The 20,828-nt window shown below is 45.6% G+C and overlaps 1 protein-coding gene across 4 annotated transcripts in view; it reads left to right on the top strand.

The window, feature by feature from the left end:
• Positions 1-15,403: 15,403 nt before the first annotated feature.
• The window catches only part of SEC22A (SEC22 homolog A, vesicle trafficking protein), a 51,125-nt gene continuing 45,700 nt past the window's right edge, over positions 15,404-20,828 (top strand). The window contains exon 1 of one of the 4 annotated variants that reach the window (XM_079766255.1): positions 15,404-15,505. The gene's annotated coding sequence lies outside the window, so the exon portion shown is untranslated. Of the gene's footprint in view, positions 15,506-15,548; positions 16,395-19,374; positions 19,911-20,386; positions 20,508-20,828 lie in introns of those variants that run through there. The other 3 variants (XM_079766257.1, XM_079766256.1, XM_079766258.1) reach the window with 3 other exon arrangements.

The following is a 20,828-nucleotide window of genomic DNA, read 5'->3' as shown; positions in this document are numbered from 1 at the left end:
CTGCGGCCACAGAGAGCAGGAGGGAGGCTTGGGTTTCCCTGGCGATGGAGGAAGCCAAGCTTTCCGCACACCCTGGCCAGCGCAGGCCTCCGCTTAAGGCTACAAAGTTTCAATTATAGAAGATAAATAAATCCCAACAGAAATGGCTGCTGCCACGAAGCGAGCAGAAGGCTTGGCTCCACTCCAGGCTACAAAGTTTCAATTGTAGAAGATAAATAAATCCCAGATACCAGGGTCTCCACTTGGGTCACCGGGGGGTGTGGCCAGCCTGCAAACCACCACAGGCCCCTTGCCCAGGCCGCCCCACGCCCCAAAGGAACCCCCACCCTGATCCGGGACACCCTTCAGGGCAAACCAGCTGGCCCCCCACCCATGCACCAGGCTTCTATCCTATCTAATAAAAGAGTAATATGCAGATTGACCATCACTCCAACACACAAGATGGCTGCCCCATGTGGTCAAAGATCCTGCCCCCATGTGGACACAAGATGGCCACCACAAGATGGCCAGCAGGACAGGGCAGTTGGGAGGGACCAGGCCTGCAAGGGAGGGAAGTTGGGGTTGACCAGGCCAGCAGAAGAGGGAAGTTGGAGGCAAACAGGCTGGCAGGGGAGCAGTTAGACATCAATCAGGCTGGCAGAGGAGTGGTTAGGGGGCGATCAGGCTGGCAGGCAGAGGCGGTTAGGGGCAATCAGAAAGGCAGGCAGGTGAGCAGTTGGGAGCCAGCAGTCCTGGATTGTGAGAGGGATGTCCAATTGCCTGTTTAGGCCCGATCCCACCGGGGTCCCAGATTGGAGAGGGTGCAGGCTGGGCTGAGGGACACCCCCCCACCCCGTGCACAAATTTCGTGCACTGGGCCTCTAGTATAGAATAATGTTTGATCAACCAGGAAACACTGTGGCCCAACAAACTTAACGCATAACGTTAACCATCATATTGCCCAAGTTGGGTAGGGGCTGCAATGAGCAGCTGCTAGTATTTCAGTCCCTGGAAGACAAGGTGCCCCCCAAAAGTGGCCTGACTTTTAGTCCTAATCGTATTTCTTCTTAGTTTTGTGACCTTAAGCAGTTTAGTTAACCTCTTAGAGCTTCAGATTCTTTTATAACTAAACTAGTGACCTGGTGCACGAAATCTGTGCACATGAAAAGGGAGTTAATTAGAGGAAATATTTTAATATTGCTATTTGCCCTTTTTCTATAATAGAAGTGTCAGAGATGAAAGAAAATTAGTAAAATGTATATGAAAATCTCCCTACTGTCAGAGTTTGGGGCACGCCGCAGGACCCAGAGTCAAGTCCCTGCCCACATGCGTGTGCCTCAAAATCACACAAGACCCAGACCCCGCCGGCCCCACTCCTTTCAAGCCCCAAAGGGCAGGGGGCACAGCTTCAGGTCTCCTGGCCCAGTACTGGGCTGGGGGAACAGCCTCAGGTCCCCCAGACTGGCACCAAGTGGGGGTCACGGCCTCAGGTCCCCCAGCCCCAGTGCCAGGGCAGTGGGTGTGGCTTCAGGTCCCCTGGACTGGCCTCAGGTCCCCCGGCCTCGAGGCGGGAGGTGAAGCCTCAGGTTCCCTGGCCCCAGTGCAAGGGCATGAGAGTGAGAGGGCAAGAGGGCATGAGGGCATGATGACCATTTGCATATTAGCTCTTTATTATATTGGATAATAGGATTAGGATTATGGTAATTAAATTATAAAATCCAATATAACATCCAATGGTCCCTCTGTAGGTGCTCAAAAATTGTGCATTCTCTAACTGGTGCCTCAGCTGGATTCAAACTTCTCATGCAATGACCCAACACTTTAAACACAAAGTCACGTTCTGATTATTATTCCATTTGCCATGTATGTGGATATCATAATTCTTGTTGTAAAGGATGGTCTCATTGTTCCTGAATACCTTAACCCTACCAGACCGCTGTACTGATTTTTGGTAATTTCTAAATCTGCTGCTATACCGCTGTACCTAATTTTTGGTACTTTGCCTAGACCTATTTTCTACAATGTCTCCAAGTTCCATCTTATTCTAACCACTTGTTTGCATGTAACTAACATTTTTCTATATCATGTTGATTTTTTCTCTTTAATGCTCAGGAGCCCAGGTATAGGGGACAGTTAGGTTCAGGGCCTCAGGTCTGGTAGGGCTAAGCATTATAATTATTATTCTTAATTCAGTGTCAGAGCCAGAAATTGTTCATAAAAAAGAAATCCACTCTAGGAAACTCATCAAAAGAGGGTTTCTTATCAAGACCCAGGGGAACCTCACAGAGATTTAATTGTAGGAGATAGCCTATCACTTTTGGATGCCATAAAATGAGTTATCTGCCTCCACTTGTCCCTGGTATACATAGTCTTGTTCACTTCTCTTGGGCTCTCTTTGTTATGTTTTAACATCTACTCCCCTGTAATTTTGGCCATGTGTGGCACTTCATGGACTCTCTGGTTTACCCTCTACATGACCTTGCAGCTCCATGCACATGGCCTCTGACCAACTCACCCTTTGTGTTTTTTAGGTCAAATTCAAAGAATCCAATTGGTTGCTGGCCAGCTCCTTTGGTCAGATGGTCCAATCAGCTGTGGCTAAGTGGGAATTGATCACGTAATTTGATAAATTAATCCTTGCAGGAATCTGAGTCAAAAACTTAAACTGAAAGGGTCAGTTGGGTGTGCCAAGAAAAATAACCTACAACTTGCTAATATGGTTGTGTAGCTGGTCAGTCAATGCACCTCAAGGTGCGGTGCTTGCCCCCTGCTCCTGCATCCCCAGCCCACTGTTTGCCTTTAAATCACAGCTAGCCTCCAGACTTTCATAGGCTGGTTTCTCCCAAGTGAGAGAAGTCAAGTTTTCCGAGGCTTAGTCCTATCCTATCTAATAAAAGAGTAATATGCAAATTAACCAGCACTCTGCTACACCCACAAGCCACGCTCACCAGCCAATCAGGAGTGAGTATGCAAATTAACCCAACCAAGATGGCTGCAGCCACGGAGCAAGCAGGAGGCTTGGCTCTACTCAAGGCTACAAAGTTTTAATTATAGAAGATAAATAAATCCCAGATACCAGGGCCTCCACTTGAGTCGTCAGGGGCCATGGCTGTCCTGCAAACCACCACAGGCCCCTCGCCCAGGACACCCCATGCCCCAAGGAAACCCCCACCCTGATCCGGGACACCCTTCATGGCAAACCAGCCAGCCCCCACCCATGCACCAGGCCTCTATCCTATCTAATAAAAGAGTTATATGCAAATTGACCATCACTCCAACACACAAGATGGCTGCCCCCATGTGGTCAAAGATGGCTGCCCCCATGTGGACACAAGATGGCTGCCACAAAATGGCCAGCAGGGGAGGGCAGTTAGGAGGGACCAGGACTGCAAGGGAGGGCAGTTGGGGGAGATCAAGCCTGCAGGGAAGGGCAGTTGGGGGGAACCAGGCCTGCAGGGGAGGGCAGTTGGGGGTGACCAGGCCTGCATGGGAGGGCAGTTAGGGGTGACCAGGCCTGCAGGGGAGGGCAGTTAGGGGCAATCAGGCTGGCAGGGGAGTGGTTAGGGGGTGTTCAGGCTGGCAGGCAGAAGCGGTTAGGGGCAATCAGGAAGGCAGGCAGGCGAGCAGTTGGGAGCCAGCAGTCCTGGATTGTGAGAGGGATATCCGACTGCCGGTTTAGGCCCGATCCTACCGGAATCGGGCCTAAACAGGCAGTCAAACATCCCTCGAGGGGTCCCATATTGGAGAGGGTGCAGGCTGGGCTGAGGGACACACACCCCCGTCCATGAATTTCGTGCACCAGGCCTCTAGTGAAATAATAATTATAATACTTAAGGTACAGAACTTTTAGAAAAACTAATTGAGATGAGTGCAAAGTAATTAGCACATAGTAAGTAAATGGTAATAGTTTTTTTAAATCATTTTTATCAGTGCTAACAGCAACATGTCCCAGTCACCAGGAAGTGGTTAAAGAGGAGGTATTTCTACCACAAAGTCAACTCCTTATTTCTGAAACAGGCTTTTCTCTCCACTCCATTTTATTCTACAAGGTCACTGCCATATGGGGTGGCAAAAAAATGATGGATGTATTTATAGCAGTTAGGGAAACTGCATTTTGGATTTGGAGAACTTCCCCCACCTAAAACCTTCTCCTATAATAAAAATTTAAAGTCCTTTCCTTGCAGCTTACCTTTCCCCCACCTCTAAACCACAGCAGTAATGTCACATTGAGGTTTCTCTCTCTGAGCAAGCATCACTGTACTAAAACATATTTCTTACTAAATTTTGACTGAAGAGAAAATTATTTCTAAGTCATGTTTTCTCTTTAGCCAAGAAGAATACAGTAATTAAAACATTATTTGTAAACAAGAACAAGGAATAATTTATAGCTTATGTGCGGTCATTTTATTCTTTCATGACTTACATTTTTATGTGTTTGGATAAAACCTATGAATACTAACTAGCTCTTTATATTCCAGTAAATGAGACTGGTTGGGAGTGAATTGGAGAAGGAAAGTGTGGGGCACATAATTGAAAAATAAGATGGAATGATGGATTTGAGATGTATGCCTGCCACTGAATCATTTTGTGACTCTAACTAAGTACAACACTTCGTGCTCTGATTCTCCACCTGGAAGATTATGATAATGTGACTGTCTGGAAAGTATGGCAAACATTCTAAACAAGAGTCTGGAAAATTAGAATCCTTGTTAAACCTGAAACATTTTATCCTTGGTTAATAGAGTTTGTAATATTTGAAGAGCTTCTTTTAATTATAGGGTTTCACCAAATTAATAGTACTCACACATTGTCTAGCCAAAGAGACGGATAAATGAGCAGTTTACAAAAGCTGAAACACATTTGGCCAAGAAACATATAAAAACTACTAGAGGCCCGGTGCACGAAATTCGTGCACGGGGGGGCAGCGGGGAGTGTGTCCCTCAGCCTGGCCTGCACCCTCTCCAATCTGGGACCCCTCATGGGATAACCAGCAGTTGAACATCCTTCTCACAATTCAGAACTGCTGGCTTCTAACCGCTCACCTGCCTGCCTGATTGCCCCTAACTGCTTCTGCCTACCAGCGTGATTGTCCCTAACTGCTCCCCTGTTGGCTTGATTGCCCCTAACTACCTCTGCCTCAGCCCACACCTGGTACCCAGGATTCCCTCCTCCAGCTGACCACAGGCACCCAGGATCCTGGCTTCTCTCCCTCTGGTCAGCCATAGGCGCCCAGGCTGGCTGCAGCCTTAGGGGATGGTGGACAGGGGGCTTCGCCTGTGCTGCAGCTGCAAGTGCTGGCGCCCAGGACTGCAGGGTGGGCGGCTTCTTTGTCTCCCAGGCCACAGCCAGCCACAGGTGCTGGTGCCTGGGACTGCAGGGTGGGCGGATTCTCCATCTACCATGCTGTAGCCAGCTGCAGGTGCTGGCACCTGGACCACAGGGTGAGCGGCTTCTCTGTCTCCCAGGCCACAGCCAGCCACAGTTACTGGTGCCCAGGTCCGCAGGGTGGGTGGCTTCTCTGTCTCCCAGGCCACAGCCAGCCGCCGGTGCTGGTGCCTGGGACTGCAGGGTGGGCGGCTTCTCTGTCTCCCAGGCCACAGCCAGCCACAGGTACTGGGGCCCAGGACCGCAGGGTGGGTGGCTTCTCTGTCTCCCAGGTCACAGCCAGCCACAGGTACTGGTGCCCAGGACCGCAGGGTGGGCGGCTTCTCCATCTCCCGGGCTGCAGCCAGCCTCAAGTACTGGTGCCCGGTTTCTCCATCTCTCCCAGGACGTGGGGCGGGTGGACATGGGGTGGGCAGCTTCTCCAGCTGGCTGTAGCCTGGGATCATAGGGCAAGTGGCTTCTTCATCTCCCAGATCGCATCCACCCTCAGGTACTGGCACCCGGTTTCTTGTCTCCCCCAGGACGTGGGGAGGGCGGCTTCTCCAGCTGGCTGCGGCTTGGGATCACGGGGCAGGCGGCTTCTTCATCTCCCAGGTCGCAGCCAGCCTCAGGCGCTGAGGCCGGGTTTCTCAGTCTCCCCCAGGAGGTGGGGCAGGCGGACCTGAGGTTTCTGCTGCTGGCTGCAGCCTGGATCACAGGGCAGGCGGCTTCTTCATCTCCCAGGCTGCAGCCAGCCTCAGGCACTGGCACCTGGTTTCTTGTCTCCCCCAGGACTTGGGGTGAACCGCTTCTCCAGCTGGCTGAGGCCTGAGATCACGGGGCAGGCAGCTTCTTGGTCTCTGTGGCTGCAGCCAGCCTCAGGTGCTGGGGCCCGGTTTCTCCGTCTCCCCAGGACATGGGGCGGGCGGACCTGAGGCTTCTGAGGCTGGCTGCAGCCTGGGATCATGGGACGGGCAGCTTCTTCATCTCCCGGCCACACCCAGCCTCAGGCGCAGGGCCCGGTTTCTCCATCTTCCCAGGACGTGGGGCAGGTGGATGTGCGGCAGGCGGACCTAAGGCTTCTGAGGCTGGCTGAGGCCTGGGATCATGGGGCAGGTGGCTTCTTGGTCTCCGTGGCTGCAGCCAGCCTCAGGCGCTGGAGCCCAGTTTCTCCGTCTCCCCAGGACGTTGGGCAGGCGGACCTGAGGCTTCTGAGGCTGGCTGCAGCCTGGGATCATGGGGCAGGCGGCTTCTTGGTCTCTGTGGCTGCAGCCAGCCTCAGGCGCTGGCGCCTGACTTCTCCAACTCCCAGAGACCTGGAGAGGCTGGGGGGCGGGGCTGCCGCCATGTTTTCAGTTTAATTGCATACTCACTCAGATTGAATGGTGGGCGTGGCTGGGGCGTGGCTGGTGGGCGTGGCTTGTGAGTGTAGCGGAGTGATGATTTGCATACTACTCTATTATTAGATAGATTATCATCCTCACTAATAATATACAAATTACAAACTAAACAATGAAGTAACATTTTTTCCACTTTTCAAATTGGAAAAAAATTTAAATAGTCTAATTATACGAGTCCAACTTTGGTGATGGTATGGAAAAATGTACACATTATGGGTGAGAATATAAGTTAGTATAGGATTTTCTCCTCCTCTTCTCTCTCCCTGGACCCCAGGAGGGTAAAGATGATTCCAGCCTGGGAGTTGACACCCACAGCAGTCGCTCCCATCTGTCCAGACGCTTCCATGACATGGGTTTGAGAAGATGGGAAGGGGGTTGTTTTGTTTACACCTATCCATGCTTTGGTGTGAAACACAAACTTAGAAAGAAAGAAAAAACAGTCCCTCTTCATTTCTCCCCCATGGATAATAATGTCTTCAGCAGATAGTAGGAAAAGGTCAAGATCTGGGCCTATTTAAAATAGACCAAGAAAAATGGGGGTGTAAGGAGAAAAAACGTGTCTAACTGCTTTAGGGTAAGGCTCCTTCCACACAACTCACCCTCAGCCAGCAGAGCCTTTCCAAGACCCCTGCATCACTTGCTTCATAGATAACCTCTTTTAGGTATTGGCCCAGTTGAATCCAGAAGGAAATGGGACACGGACAGAAGAGAGAGCAGGTCTCTGTGGCTTGGCTGTCTGGGGGGTAGGCATAATGAAAACAGGGGTGGCCACAGGCCATGCCTGAGAGCAACATGGGGTCTCTTTCCATGGACTTCTTGACATGGTCCAATTCCCCAGTTAGAGCGTTCTCATCAATCTTGAGATCATTCTCCTGGTTCAGGATTCCATCTGCAGGCAGCAGATCACCTAGTGCACAGAGAGGAAGGGGCAGCATGGAAAGAGGGGAGATGAGAGCCTTGGGAGGGTGGGACCATCCAACCCCATCTTAGGGCTTCCCGCATGGCTCTACCTTTAGGGCAATGGTCTCAGGAGTATCTGGAAAGCCTTTGAAAGACAACTTCAGCTCTAACACCTGGGACAACACTTCTTTCCAGGTATTATAAATTCAAACAATTACTGATCCCCAAACACCTTCTCATGGCCTGAATATTATATGATTTTAACCCTAAGATATACAAGGTACAAGTCTGATAATCTTTTGGGGGAGTTCCAGTTACTTCTTTCTTTGAATTTCCTTCCCATAACTTCCTTAAATGCTAATCTAGAAGCCAACACAATTTGAGTTTATATATAGAAGTTTCATTTGGTTCTTTTTACATTTTCTATTTCTTTTATTATACTTAGGTTTTCCTTTAAATTCTTTACCACACATATAATAGCTGTCCTTATCTGCTAATTTCATCATCCTTGTCATTTCTGGGTTTGTTTCTATTAACTGATTTTTCTCCTGTTTATGGTTTACATTTTCCTGTTTCTGCATGTATACTATAGTAATTTTTTATTAAATAGTGGACATTGTGGGCATTGCATAGTTCAGTGCCTCGATTTTGTTGTCTTCCTTTAAATATCCTTAAGTTTCATTCAAGCTAGCAGTAAGATTACTTTCAGATAAGCTTTTTCAGCTTTGTTTGAGTGAGTCTAGAATAGCCTTCACTCTTGGGCTAGATTAACTTTATCTCTGTAACCTGAAAAATTTGAAAACATTTATTTGCAAAAAAAAAAAAATGCAACCCTATGTTCATTGCAGCATTATTCACAGTGGCCAAGACATGGAAACAACCACAGTGTCTTTTGCTAGGTGATTGGATAAAGAAGATGTGGTACAGATCCTATCTAATAAAAGAGTAATATGCAAATTAACCATCATTCCGCTACACCCACCAGCCACTCCCACCAGCCAATCAGAGCGAGTATGCAAATTAACCCCAATCAAGATGGCTGCGGCCACAGAGAGTAGGAGGGAGGCTTGGGTTTCCCTGGCAATGGAGGAAGCCAAGTTTTCCACACACCCTGGTGGGCCCAGGCCTCCACTCAAGGGTACAAAGTTTCAATTATATAAGGTAAATAAATTCCAACAGAAATAGCGGCAGCCACGGAGCTGGAAGAGCAGGAGGCTAGGGTTGCCCCGGGTGATGGAGGAAGCCAAGCTTCGGCAGCCCTGGCCAGGTCAGGCCTTCACTTCAGGCTACAAAGTTTTAATTATAGAAGATACATAAATTCCAACAGAAATGGCTGCCGCCACGGAGTGAGCAAGAGGCTTGGCTCCGCTCAAGGCTACAAAGTTTCAATTGTAGAAGATAAATAAATTCCAGATACCAGGGCGTCCGTTGGGGTTGCCGGGGGGCGTGGCTGGTCTGCAAACCACCACAGGCCCCTCGCGCAGGCTGCCCCACACCACAAGGGAACCCCCACCTTGATCCGGGACACCCTTCAGGGCAAACCAGCTGGCCCCCACCCATGCACCAGGCCTCTATCCTATCTAATAAAAGAGTAATATGCAGATTGACCATCACTCCAACACACAAGATGGCTGCCCCCATGTGGTCAAAGATCCTGCCCCCATGTGGACACAAGATGGCCACCACAAGATGGCCAGCAGGGGAGAGCAGTTAGGAGGGACCAGGCCTGCAAGGGAGGGCAGTTGAGAGGGACCAGGCCTGCAAGGGAGAGCAGTTGGGGGCGATCAACCCTGCAGGGGAGGGCAGTTAGGGGTGACCAGGCCAGCAGAGGAGGGAAGTTAGGGGCAAACAGGCTGGCAGGGGAGCAGTTAGGCATCAATCAGGCTGTCAGGGGAGTGGTTAGGGGGTGATCAGGCTGGCAGGCAGAAGCAGTTAGGGGCAATCAGGAAGGCAGGCAGGCGGGCAGTTGGGAGCCAGCAGTCCTGGATTGTGAGGGGTCCCAGATTGGAGAGGGTGCAGGCTGGGCTGAGGGACACACCCCTCCCCCGCCCTTGTGCACGAATTTAGTGCACCGGGCCTCTAGTATACAATAAAATATTAATCAGCCATAAAAAAGATGAAATACTGCCATTTGTGACACATGGATGGATCTTCAGACTATCATGCTAAGCAAAATAAGTCAGACAGAAAAAGTTCAGAATCATATGATTTCACTCATAAGTGGATATAAAACTGAAAGCAGCCAATGAACAAACAAGAAAAAAACAAAAACTCAAAGACACAGACACAGTATGGTGGTTACCAGAGGAAGGGGGCTGAGGGGCAGTAATGGGTAAAGGGGGTCAAATATGGTGATGGAAGAAGATTTGACTTTCGATAGTGGGCACACATTGCAATATACAGATAATGTACCAGAGAATTGTACACTTGAAGCCTATATTATCTTTTTTTTATTTAATAAATCTTTATTGTTCAGATTATTACAATTGTTCCTCTTTTTTCCCCCCATAGCTCCCCTCCATCCGGTTCTCACCCCACCCTCTGCCCTTACCCCCCTCCCCGAATGTCCTCATCCATAAGTATACAATTTTTGTCCAGTCTCTTCCCGCACCCCCCACACCCCTTTCCCCCCGAGAATTGTCAGTACACTCCCTTTCTATGCCCCTGATTCTATTATATTCACCAGTTTATTCTGTTCATCAGATTTTTTTATTCACTTGATTTTTAGATTCACTTGTTGATAGATATGTATTTGTTGTTCATAATTTTTATCATTACCTTTTTCTTCTTCCTCTTCTTAAAGAATATCTTTCAGCATTTCATATAATACTGGTTTGGTGGTGATGAACTCCTTTAGCTTTTTCTTATCTGTGAAGCTCTTTATCTGACCTTCAATTCTGAATGATAGCTTTGCTGGGTAGATTAATCTTGGTTGTAGGTTCTTGCTATTCATCACTTTGAATATTTCTTGCCACTCCCGTCTGGCATGCATAGTTTCTATTGAGAAATCAGCTGACAGTCATATGGGTGCTCCCTTGTAGGTAATTAACTGTTTTTCTCTTGCTATTTTTAATATTCTCTCTTTGTCTTTTGCTCTTGGCATTTTAATTATGATGTGTCTTGGTGTGATCTTCTTTGGATTACTTTTGTTTGGGGTTCTCTGCACTTCCTGTACTTGTAAGTTTATTTCTTTCACCAGGTGGGGGAAGTTTTCTGTCATTATTTCTTTAAATAGGTTTTCAGTATCTTGCTCTCTCTCTTCTTCTGGCACCCGCATAATTCTGATGTTGGTATGCTTGAAGTTGTCCCAGAGGCTCCTTACACTATCTTCAACTTTTTGGATTCTTTTTTCTTTTTGCTTTTTTGGTTGAGTGTTTTTTGCTTCTTTGTATTTCGAATCTTTTTTTAAAAAAATATATTTTATTGATTTTTTACAGAGAGGAAGAGAGAGGGATAGAGAGCTAGAAACATTGATGAGAGAGAATCATCGACCAGCTGCCTCCTGCACACCCCCTACCAGGGATGTGCCCGCAGCCAATGTACATGCCCTTGACCGGAATCGAACCCAGGACCCTTCAGTCCGCAGGCCGACGCTCCATCCATTGAGCCAAACCGGTTTTGGCTGTATTTTGAATCTTTGACTTGATTCTTGCGATTCTCTAGTCTGCTGTTAGATCTCTGTATAATATTTTTTATTTCAGTCAGTGTATGCTTAATTTCTAGTTGGTCCTTTTTCATATCCTCAAGGGTCTCGCTAAATTTACCGGCCTTTTCTAGAAAATTCTTGAAAAACCTTATAACTGTGGTTTTGAACTCTATATCCAGTTGTTTGCTTTCCTCCATTTCTTTTATTTGTGATCTGTTTCTTTGTCTCCACACTTTTGCTGTTTCCCTGAGTTGATAGAGTGGCTTTGTGTGGTAGGTGTCCTACAGGGCCCAGTGGCTCAGCCTCCCTAGTTACCTGAGGTGGACACTCTTGGTGCACCCCTTTGTGAGCTGTGTGCACAGTCTTGTTGTAGTTAAGCCTTGATTGTTGTTGGTATCACTGGAAGGAATTGACCTCCAGGCCAATTGGCTGTGAGGATCAGCTGTGTCTATGCTGGAAGAACTTCTGTTGGAGACATCCTTATGAGACAAGACTTGCAAAAGGCTCTGTGCTCAGCTTGGATGGGGTGGAGTTTCAGGGCAAAGCAGACAGCATTGTTTTCCCATCAGTCCTGCCCTAATAGGCCCATGTGTCTCAGTGTCCCATGGTAATCACTGCAAGCACCTCTGAGTTAAAGCCGCGCTCAAGTTCTGCCTGCTGTCATACAGTCCAGTTTCTCCCCGAATGAGTCTGGGTTCCCAGAGTCTCGCCCGGAACTGGAGTTCAGTGCATTCAGGAGCTTTTGTCTCTCTCCCCCTTGAGAAAGCCAGCCGCGTACTCAGTTGCCCACCCTCTCTGCGCTCGCGCCTCGGTACCTCTGCCTTCCGCAGTTCCTCAGAGTCTCAGTGTGCTTTTCTCTTTCCTGACAGTCCAGTTTCTCCTCGTATGAGTCTGGGTCCCCAAAGTCTCACCCGGAACTGGAGTTCAGCGCAGTCGGGAGCTTTTGTCTCCCTCCCACTTGAGAAAGCCAGCCGCGCACTCAGTTGCCAGTCCTCTCTGCACGTGCGCGTGCACACGCGTGTCTCAGTACCTCTGCCTCCTGCAGCTCCTCTGAGTCTCAGTGTGCTTTTCTCTTTCCTTCTACTTGTAGAATTTCCACTCAGCCAGCCTTCCTGTGGTTCCGGATGATGTCCGTTTTGTCTTTTAGTTGTAGTTTTGAAATTGTTGTGCGAGGCAGCAGTTTAGGTGTTTACCTATGCCGCCATCTTGGTTTCTCCAAAGCCTATATAATCTTATTATCCCATCTCACCCCAATAAATTTAGTTAAAAATAATATAAACAGACTCACTTTAAAATAGAGTCAGAGCTGTCATCCCATAGGAATTACCTTGCACATCTTATGTCTCAGACATTTGGCATGTAATTCAGGGCTAAATAATCTTTGGATTAGACCTAAAGCAGCATGTGTCCCAAAGAATTGTCTGTAAGGATAACAAGAAAGCAGATATTATGACTACCAAATTGAAAATTTAACTATGTTAGCTTATTGGCATCCATATAAATGCCTTATTTCTATTGATGTATTGTTCCCCTTCCCTTTCTCATAAATAACCCTTGCCTTTGTCTTCTAATTGGACCACTATTAGGGTTTCTGCCTGAATCAGTGCTTTCTTATTCTTCTTTTTAAAAAATCTTAAATAAATGCTTGATGCCTCTCACTTTGGCCTTTTATTTTTAGGATAATATCTCTGAAGAGCGGCCTTTTTGAGGTCTCTTTACAAAATGCCCAGGTGTTTAATAAGGTTTCTCCATTCCAATTGGTCAAATATTAAACGCTTCCTGACTCTCTTCAAGCTCTAGGAGTTGTTCAACTTACAGTTCTCGCAGTAGTTGTTATTTAATCAGTTTCATAAAGTCTATCCTTAAACTTACACCAAAGATTCAAGGAGGCCTTATGCTTATTTCTCTGCCATGCAAACTTAAATTGCCTCAATCTCTCTTAATTTCAATTTTTTTTTCTCCTCAGTTACCACAAGTACTGTATTCTGCTTGGCTTTCTTCTATCCTATCCTTAGGTAAATACCTCCAGGAAGAAATCTGCAGAAATCTTGGGGTCATTTTATTTGTTTTCCTTCTTTCCAGGATCATAGTCTTATTGTATCTATTGTCCAATGTCTGAAAACATTTATTTCATAGATTTGGTCCAGTTTTATATCATTTGTGGCAGGAATGTAAGTCTGGTACAAGCTACTTATTTATGGCTGGATCACTTATAACATTTTAGAAATGTAACCTTTTTATGGAATAATAAAATGCATATTAAAATGCATAAATATTAAGTACAGCTTGATGAATTTTCATTAATTAAACACACTGGTGTAATCAACACCCAGATCAAGAAGAACATTATTAGAGCTCCAGAAGCCCTCTGGTGACCCTTTCCAAACATTAATATCACCTAAGGATAAGCAAATCCTGCCTTTTATTACCATATATTATTTTTGTCTGTTTTTGAACATTATATAAGTGGAATCATGTAGTATATAATTTGTGCGTCTGACTTTTTTCTTTTTCTTTTTTTTTAAAATATATTTTATTGATTTTTTACCGAGAGGAAGGGAGAGGGATAGAAAGCTAGAAACATCGATCAGCTGCCTCCTGCACACCCCCTACTGGGGATGTGCCCGCAACCAAGGTACATGCCCTTGACCAGAATCGAACCTGGGACCTTTCAGTCTGCAGGCCGACGCTCTATCCACTGAGCCAAACCGGTTTTGGCGCATCTGACTTTTTTCACTCAATTTTAAGATTGTGAGATTCATGCATGTTTTATGTGCAGTTGAAGTTAGTTCATTCCTGTGTACTATTCCACTATGTGAATATTCTAAAATTTATTCATCCTATGAACATTCTTATATATGTCTTTTGGTGAATATAGGAATGCATTTCTGTTGTATATACATATAGGAGTTGAATTATTGTGTTAACCTACAACCACTACATTTATATAATTAGTCCTGACATTTCTGAATACCAGACTTACATATCCAAATATGTTTGATATCACCATTTATAAGCACCTCAAATTTAACATATTCCAATCATTTTCTCTGCCTTCTATGTAAATGTCTTCTGAACCCATCTAGTTACTTAAGGAGTCATCCTTAATGCTCCTCTTTTCTTTAAGCTTCTCAGCAAACCAACCCATTAGGTCCCTTGGATTCCACCTCTGATTTCGACATGTCTCAAAATTATCCATCTCTTTGTGTCTCTACTGCCATTACCCTAGTTCAAGCCATCATCATCTCTGGCCTTGACTAACATAATTGCCTCCAAACTGGCCTTCCAGCCATCCCTCTTGCCCTCTTCCAAACTATTCCCCACAAACAGCCTGAGTGAGCTGTTAAGTATGTAAATCAGATCTCTATTAGTTTCCCAATGACCTTAGGATACATTCCAACAGGATACAGTCTAAAATTTATAATGTGGCCAATAAGAGCCTGCATAGTCTGGCCTTTGCCTCACCTCAGCCCAAACTTGCTTCCTACACCCCAACCACACTGACTTCCTTTCAGTTCCTAGAACACACCAAGTTCTCTCATGCCCCCCAAACTTCACATATAATGTTCCCTTGGCCTTTAACATTCTTAAAGACTATTTCATAAGTCTGGAGCTTAAAAGGCACTTCTTCAAAGAGCTTTTTTGATAGCCCAGAATTAATGCATCATCGCATCCAGTAATTTTTCTTCAGAGTAATGGTCATAATTGATAATCTTATAATGATTTATGCTTTAACGTTTCTTGCTCCTGTTATGCTTTAGATTCCATCCAGTGTTGTGTTCACTCCTGTAACTCAATGCCTAACACGGTGGTTGGCACATGGTAAACAATTAGTTAGTGCTTGTTTAATCATGCATGGCAGGTGCAAAAGCTGGAAGGGGCCGCTTGAGAAACAAACTGCTTCCGAAACAGGCAGTAGGCAGAAGAGGTTCGACTGTCAGTACCGGAGTTCATCATCTCCCCGTGCAGGTGCGTGAAAAACTGCCAATCTCTCCGGGAGGGGGCGGGACTACCTCGGCCCCAGGAGCGGGCGGGTTAGTGTGTCCTTCCCGGAGAACCTAATTGGCCTGGGCAGGCTGAGGGAAAGGGGGCGGGGCTTGATGCCGCCGGGAGCCAGCCACGTCGGACGCCCGGCTGCCCCGCGCAAAGGCCACGCCCTGGTCCCACAATGCACTGCAGGCCGCGTCAGTCGGAGCGGCAGGTCCCAGCTGGACAGGTACGGACTGGCCCCTCCCAGTCTTCGTTTCTTCCCTCTTGGGGTCGCTCAAAACCCGGGCCGGCCGCTCCCCTCCATTTCCCCGCCCCCCGCACGGCCCCGGCCCTTGCCTGCGTATCTACAGACCGATTCCAGGGCAGGAACCGAGCCCGTGCCGTGGGGGCGGGAGCCGGGTGTTGTTGGAACCACGGAGCACGGGAGGAGGGGGATTGCGGGGACTTGGGCCCCTTCGACTTGCGGGGTCTTTGGGGCCGCGTGGGCGGCGGTTGCCCCTCGGCCGACCTTCCCTGGGTATGGTATAGCCGGGACCGGCCGACCTTCCATGGGTATGGTATAGCCGGGGCCGGGGGCCGCCGGGAGGCACAGTCGCTCTGGGATGTCAGCGGCGGGAAGGGGGGGGGGGGCATTCCTTGGCGCCCAGGTGTCAGAAACACCGGGATCCACCCAAGCTGCCTCGACGCCCCCGAGAGTTTGACGTGGCATTTTCTATTTCTTTTTAGGAGGGTGGGATTTGAATCAGCGGCCAAATTTGCGTTTTCTGGGGATTGAATGAGCAACTGAGCTCAGAGATTTGCCCGCGTGGGCTCTCAGAAACCTCACCAGGCCTTGTTATTGGCATTTTGGAAACGATGCGCACAGAGACCTGAGCAGTTGGCTTGACAGATGGAAAAGGGCTTCAGAATCAAAGACTGAGCCCCAGCCGGCTTGAATCTCTCTGCCAGTGAAAGCAGTTTTGGACTTCTCTGGTGTTCCTTGGTTTCCTGGTCGTCCATCTGGGGGTAGTTGGCTAGCTTGAGACCCAGTCCTTCCTATGCCTGTTGAGCCAAGGCAAAGCACAGGGCTGCGGTGTCAGCCACTAGACTGGAGATGTTGGGATCCCAGCTGACAGGTGCAACAGCCACTGTTAAAACTTCCTGAACTACGTTCCTGGCATTTGCTCATGGGCTGACATTATAAGGAATTAGGCAGTATCTTGAACAGTGCCTACGATTTCTGGTATATGAGGGTGGTAGTTCAGTCATTGAATCTGACATCTGTGACCATACCCTAAGTTAATGGGACATCTGGACATTTCCTATGTTTAGGACCCATGATCTCGGTTTAGTGCTTCTTTTGGTGTATGATTTTTAAAAATCTAGGTATGTTTTGTATTGGTGTATGAAAGACGCCCAGCTCTTGGCAAAGCAGGGGTGGTGGTGCCTGTGACCTTCCTCTCCATGTAGTTGAATAAGAAGCTTAGATATGTTGAGAGGCAATGCCTCAGAGGGTGGTTAGAGTTAGGCCTGAGTTTAAATCGGTCACTTGCTAGTTTAGGGACTGAATAAATTAACCTTTCTGAGCTTGAATTTCCTCAAAGGTAAAATGAATCTGATAATACCTACCTCACAGGTTATTGGAAGACTTCCATGAGGTAATGTGTATAAAATACCTAGTAAATGGAGGGTAGTAAGTAAATAACAACAACAACAACAATAACAATAATAGCAAACGCTTAATATTGCACTTTTAGTCTGCAAGGCAGTGCTTCAGGTTCTTTACATGTTCCTGTAAGGTAGATACTGTTAGATTCTTTAAAATAATCCTATGAGATATGTACTGTTAGTAGCCACGCTTTATAGGTGAGGAAATTGAGTATAGAAAGGCACAGTTAGTACATGGTTGAGCCAGTTTTGGAATCCAGACTATCTAGTTCCAGAGTTCATCCTGTTAATTACTATACAGCCTCTTAAAGAAAATGTAAGCTGGTCTTTTATTATTACTTCAAAATGAGTAGCTAGATAGTTTCTGTATCACTGGGTTCTTGCCCCTTGTTGGTTTTAGGTGACTGGTGTAGCACAGTGATGTAGAGATAGAAGAAACTTAGGTTTAAGCACCAGTTCTGCCATATATGAGCAGTGTGACATTGAGAAAGGGAGCCTTCATTTCCTCATCTTTAAATGAAGGTTATACCTACTCACTGTAAACTATGAGGTGCTACACAGATGTTGGGGATTGACACATTTGTGCATGTTGTTTGGGGCCCTGTTCCTAGATGTGATAATCTACTCTGGAGCCTGAGGTCTTAAACATACTGTTCAGTGCAAGCTCCTATAATAGGAGTATCAAAGGCTGCTGGAGAGGTTGGGGGTGGGACAAGTTGCAAAATAAATTCTGCTTATCCTTGGTACACTTTACATTTTTCTTCTTTAAACTGTTTCCCAAGTGTCTTCCTGTTAATGTATGGCTGCATAAAGAACTTCCCTTTTCACTTAATCTTGCTTCCCACCCTGTGCATCACAGTTAGTACAGCTTTCTCCCCAAATAAACCCCCCTTCCAATTCTCACAGATCTGTTAGCACTTTTCAGAAAAATAACATGTACCAGGGTAGTGTTTACCAAATTTTGGTACCATCAGATATGCAAGATAATTTGAGTAGTAGGCAGATGAACATTAAAAAAATAATTCTTCAAAATGTTCACACACTCATATTTGGATGAACCCCCAAAAGTTCTTTATTTTTAATTTATTAAGTTGGGAGAAAATCCTAGCACATTAACACTGATTTCACAGATAGTATTGCTAAGGGTAGGGCAAAAAATAAATCAATTGAAAGACATATTAGGTAGATAAATAGTACAGGTGGTATACAGATATGGTAAGAATTCTGAAAATGATACTTGGATGACTGAAGTTTTGGAAATAATGAACTAAAATAAAATATGAGTGATTAACCCAATATAAATGTTTTTATCTTAAAAGGCATTTATGAAAGCATCTTGCTAGAAAATAGATATAAAGTATACTTATATCTTAAAATAGATATAAGATATACTTACAAAGTATATTGGGTTTTATTTATTACTTTTGAGAGGTTGCCTTCCTGGTACCTTGGGCCCACAGTCATTACCCCACAAGGTTCTGAGGAAGAGAGGTCAGCATCTTGTTACCTTGGATCTAAAAGGTTGCTAACCACTGCTAGAGGAGGTTGGCATTGTGGGACTTTCTTTTCCTCAGCCTTTACATAAATATTTACCTAGACCTACCTAGATTCTAACCTTGGGCTTTTTCCTCTACAATTGCTATTGGGGAGAGAATAGAGAGTTCAGTACTCAGATTCTCTGTGACTTTGCTGCTGCTGTCTAAGGCATATGCAGTATTTTTCCAGTGTAAAAGGTGAGGGAAAATGTCCAGGGGCCTAAAAATGTATCTATGGCCCTTGTAGAACTACAATTGCTCCTAAATTTTCCCATGCAAGTGTTTTAACCTCTTGCTTTCCCCAGTTCCCCCTGGGCCTTCCTTGGTCTTCCCAATCACCACCTTACCTACACTGTACCGGTACTCTAATCCTAGGTTGGCCTTGATGTGGACAGATTCCTCTTTCTGCGAGCGCAGTCCAGATTAGATGAGAGTGATTTCTTTACCCCCAAGGAACTGCATTGAGAATCCATGGTAAAAAGAAAAAAGGGTGGGGGAGAATGTTAATATTTATTGAGTTGATAGAGGAGAGATTGCTTATTCTAAGATTATTGAAGTCTGTCTCCAAGTTAGTCAAGTCTAGCATTGCTCATTGGACAATCATCACAATTTCTTTTGCTGGTTAACTGGTTTGGATGGTAGGTCAAATGACTGAAGAAATGTTTTCATCTCAGAAAAATCTTACCTACTGATAATTCTCTGACAACCTTTTAAGAATTTTGACAGGGAATATCACTGCTGTATTGTATTAGCCTCAAGGCCTGTATAAGGAATATCTGAAACGCAAATTGTCTAGCTAGTTTTACAATTAGTAAAGTGGTAGTCAATGCAGCTTGCATTGTGTTTGCTCTTTTAATCTGACTTTCTTTAATTTTGTATTAATGCCTCTTTTTTAAAATATATTTTTTATTGATTTCAGAGAGAAAGGGAATGGGAGAAAGAGATAGAAACATCAATAATGAGAGAGAATCATCAATTGGCTGCCTCCTGCACACCCCACACTGGGGATCGAGTCCGCAACCTGGGCATATGCCCTGACCGGGAATTAAACTGTGACCTTCTGGTTCATATCAATGCTCAACCACTGAGCAACACCGGCCAGGTTGGATTGCTGCTTCTTGATGGTAGGAACTATGTATTCCTAATGTCTGGCATAGTCCCTGGCATACAGTATGGACTGTTAAAAAAATAAAACTTGAAGATGTAATTGGCTTTATTAAGCTAGTCATGAATACAGCTGCATAGAGTGCTCTGAAGGGTTGTACAAAATGGAGTGTTTTTAGAGGCAGAAGGAGGGTTGGGACTAAGAAGTTAAGAGTGGATTATGTTAGTTGAGGACAGGCAGTGGGGGTCTTACCTGGCATAACAACCTCACTTGTGTGAATCAGGAAATTCCAGACTGATTGGTTTAAAATTACACTCCTGGGAGATTCTGAAACTAAAATCAGGGTGGGTATTTAATCTAGCTTTCGGTATCATGGGCTTTTAGCACAAGTGAGCACTTGTGGGCCGGTGGCATTTCTTTTTAACAGTACTCAGTAAATGTTGGTTGAATGAACGGAACTTACAGGTTGTTATTCTTTTCTCAGTATATGTTTTAGGAAGTATGAATCTTTATCTTTTTGTCTTTTAAGTCATGAAGAAAGGAATAACTTTAAAGATTACATGAAAGTTGTCACCCTGTAATAAAGATAATTTCTAATATTTCTGTTGGGATCCTAAAAAGGTCAGGCATGAAAGAATACAGTTTACTTTTACTTATTTTCTTTTCTTAAAAAATTTTAAATTGATATTTAGAGAGATGAAGGAAGACAGAGAGAGAGAGAGAGAGAGAGAGAGAGAGAGAGAGAGAGAGAGAGAAAGAGAGAGAGAGAGAGAGAGAGAGAGAGAGAGAGAGAGAGAGAAACAATCAGACAGTTGCCTCCATCAGGTGCCCCAACCACACCCCGAACCAGCAACCTGTGTATGTGCTCTGACTGAGAATCGAACCCACCACCTTTTGGTGTACAGGACGACGCTCCAAAGAACCAAGCCATATTGGCCATGGTCAGTCTACTTTGAAATACTAAGTATATGGATGTTTGGAAACTATCATCACAACCCTTTCCTCGTATTATCGGAGTAGTCCTTGTGTTACAGTATATTTCTGTAAAGATAAAAGTTTTACATTTAAATAATAAATGTTTAAGAGTATGAAATGACATTTTCCTGCTTTCTTAAAGCTAAATGTTGCAACTGTGGTTTAAGTAAATAAAACATGGTAACACTTTTAAAAAGGGGATTACAATATAGCTTTTATCCCTTGAGAAATCCCAGTTTTCTCTTGCTACTGCTTTTAGAAAAGAAATTGGTTGAATAGGGGAAAAA

Source organism: Cnephaeus nilssonii, assembly GCF_951640355.1.
Source record: "Cnephaeus nilssonii genome assembly, chromosome: 3".
Lineage (NCBI taxonomy): Eukaryota > Metazoa > Chordata > Mammalia > Chiroptera > Vespertilionidae > Cnephaeus > Cnephaeus nilssonii.
Note: the sequence above shows the minus strand (reverse complement) of the source record. Positions and strands in the feature narration are given on the sequence as shown.